This window comes from Theobroma umbraticum, unplaced genomic scaffold (genome assembly GCF_002168275.2).
Source record: "Theobroma umbraticum cultivar Fairchild unplaced genomic scaffold, ASM216827v3 scaffold_30.0, whole genome shotgun sequence".
Taxonomy (NCBI): domain Eukaryota; kingdom Viridiplantae; phylum Streptophyta; class Magnoliopsida; order Malvales; family Malvaceae; genus Theobroma; species Theobroma umbraticum.
This window is the reverse complement of record NW_018397254.1, coordinates 1,788,489-1,791,969: the sequence shown is the minus strand read 5'-3', so window position 1 is coordinate 1,791,969 and position 3,481 is coordinate 1,788,489.

The window sequence follows — 3,481 nt, the reverse complement described above, 5'->3', positions numbered from 1 at the left end:
CCTTTTATTTATTCTTTTAGGCTATTTTGTAGTTATCCTCATAATGACGGGGACATTGTCTGATCGTCAGATTTTGGGAAGTATCAAATTATCAATCGTCGGATTTTGATCCCGCTGTTGTTTTTGGATTTTAATACACTAGTTTAATAAAAAATTTAAAAATTTCTCAAGTGATAAAATTTTGTTCTTTGGGAAGTTAGTGAGATGAATTTGAAAATTAACAAAATTTATTATAATAACATTTGTGATAATTTTAGTGAATATTAGTGGTTAATTATTTTTTATGAAGAATACTTGGATTTTTTTTTCAATCCAATTATTTATAGTACTAAGAAATTCCTTACACTATATTATATAAAAAAATACATAATATTTTAAAAAGTCTCTAAATTATTATAAAAATTTTAAATGGATTTGTATTCTTTTATTACATTTAAACATATTATTGTATTTTTATTTAAATTAACTAATTTTTTATAATTAATTATAAATTTTATTTATATTATCTAGCATACTGATATATTATAATAAATAATAATGTAATATGATAACATGTGACATCCTTCACCCTCCATCTCAAGAATAAAATTATAAGTGTTATTTTTATTATTAATAATTAATTAATTATTAATTTAAGTTATTTTATTTAAATTAAAAATATAAAATTTTAATTAAATACAATAAAATAATTTAAGCTTATTTAAATTTTTTTAAATAATTTAAGAACTTTTTCAAACATTGTGCCACAAAAAATCTATTGGTCCAACAAATTATTCAAAACATGAATTTATTCATTTTTTAAAGTCTACATATTTAAATTTTAACCTTTTTTTTAAGCACAATACTCAAAAAATCTCTTAAACTATTCAATAAAATATAAATAAATTTTTATTCTTTTATTATATTACATTTAACTAAATTATATATTTTTTATTTTATATCAAATAAGTTTTTTTAATTAATGATTGATAAATTATCATTAGTAAAAATACTACTTGTCATTTTATGCCCATGTGACATTAATATGAAAAGTGAAAAATAACACATTACATACTATATCATTATCAATTATTATATGTTAATATACTATATTGGTATCACATATTATAAATATAATAAGTGATAATTTGACTTAATCAATCATTAATTACAAACGTTAATTTGGATCAAGATAAAAATATAAAAATTTATTTGATTTAAATAAAAGTAAATGAGCTTAACTAAATTTTATATAATAGTAAAAACTTATTTATATTCTTTTAAATAATTTATGAATTTTTTAAATATTATGTTTTTTTTATGAAATCAAATATTATATGAAAATATTTCATTCACAATTAAGTAATTTTAATATATGTATGATTATATTTTAAAATTACAAGATCTTTCTTCTTCCTCGTCATCAAAACAAGATCTCAAGTGTTAAGACTTTAATATCAATATAATTACTACTAAACTAAGATCAAAGCTTTTTTTTTTAAAGCTTTCACATATTTCTTTTTATCTGAAGCAGTGTCGCCTAAATTTATGTACTTAAAAAATGATCCACGACAAAGAGAATATGACTGCATGATCCAGCCCATTAATTATTGTGACCAATTATTGAACATACATGACCATATATTCACATTTCACAAAATGGAGACACCAAAAGCACCGTGGGTGCCATGCCATGTGCCGAGTAACTAAAACGGTGAGGGAGTCAAATGTGATAATTGATAAACTCCAAAACATAAAAAGGTTAAGCTAAGTTGTAACGTGTATTATATATTTTCGGATAAAATATTGTTTTTTAAGTTTTTGTTGAAATTTTAAATAAATTCATTAATTTTTAAAATAAGTATTGTATTTTAAAAAATATTATTTACTAGACATATAATTTTAACTGTTAATCAATGGTTAGTATTTTCATTAATCTATAACGTGATAATATGAAAAGAATAATTTTACTTTTTATTAATTTTAAAAATTATTATTATATAATTTTTTTATAAAAAAAAAAGTGGGGAGCAGCCAAGAGAAGAGAGCACCAATAAGTGTTTCTTGAAATTTTTTTAAAGAATTATATAATAATAGTTTTTAAAATTAATAAAGAAGAAATGATTTTTTTTTGTTCGCATCATATAAAAAAAGTCATAAAATATTTAAAAAAATTCAAATAAACTCTTATATTTGTATTTCATTCGATTAAATCATTATATTTTTATTTTGAGCTAAATAAACTCTTTTATTTTTTATTTTAAATTAAATAAGTCTTTATTATTAGTAATTGATTTAATCAAAATATTATTTATATTTTATGTCACATAATACTGATGTGTCATGTTAAAATATTATAATTAATTGTAATGTGACATGATAACATATTATAATTGACGATGACATGATATATTAATTTAGTATGATAATATAATCATGTGACATATTTCACCCTTAACATCAATTTTATATCAATGACATGTGAATATAAAATAACAAGTAATACTTTTACTAATCACAATTAGTTAATCATTAGTTATAAAAACTTATTTGATTTGAAATAAAAATATAAGAACTTATTAAATGTAATAAAAAAATAAAAATTTATTTAAATATTATTAAATAGTTTAAGGGTTTATTTGAATATTATGCTTTTTTTGTTTCATATTTTCTATTAATGATATTTATATTTTTGAGACAAATTATTTATTTTTAATACTAATAGATTTATTTAGAATTATATCTAAAAGTTAAAAGTAACATTATTTTATCCTATTTTTTTATATGGATGTAATATCAAATATTAATACATATTATTACAAGACAGATCCAGAGTCGTTGATTATGCCACGTGGACATGGCCAACAAGATACATTTTCCTGTGGCTTTGAACATTGAAACGATACCGTATTTCCTCGTTAACAGCGGTCTAATAATCCATTAAAGCTAAGCCCGTTAATTAGAAAGAGACCCGTTACTTTTCGATTTTAATGTTATTAACCTTTGTAAATACAAGAAAAACAGAAAACCGGAAAAAGGTAGACACGACCTTGAAACTGTCAGTTAGAACGTCTTATTCCTCGAACCAACACAGTAAAAGAAACAACACTCCAACTCTGATTTAAATTCAAGACTTTCTGTGTTTTTTCTTTCGTCAACCTCGTTTAATCTCTCCTCCAGATCTGTTTCTTAAATTTTAAAAGAAAAAAAGAGAGAAGGGTTTTTCCATTAAATCCTGTTTATTTATCGAGGGTTGCAGAAAAGGAGCAAGGGAAAATGCATAGCCGGGGATCGAGTAACCGGCTGTCTAACTCTGGTGGCTCTGCTTTCCATTCTCGATTTTCGGCTTTGGTCCTCGCCATGTTTGCTACCATGGCTACGATTTACGTTGCCGGCCGGTTAGTTCTTGTTTTCCTTTTCGGTTTTCTTTTTCTTTCTGGGTTAAAAAATATATATATTTTTTAATTCTGAGGTCTTTTCATTTTTGGCGTTTAAATATAGC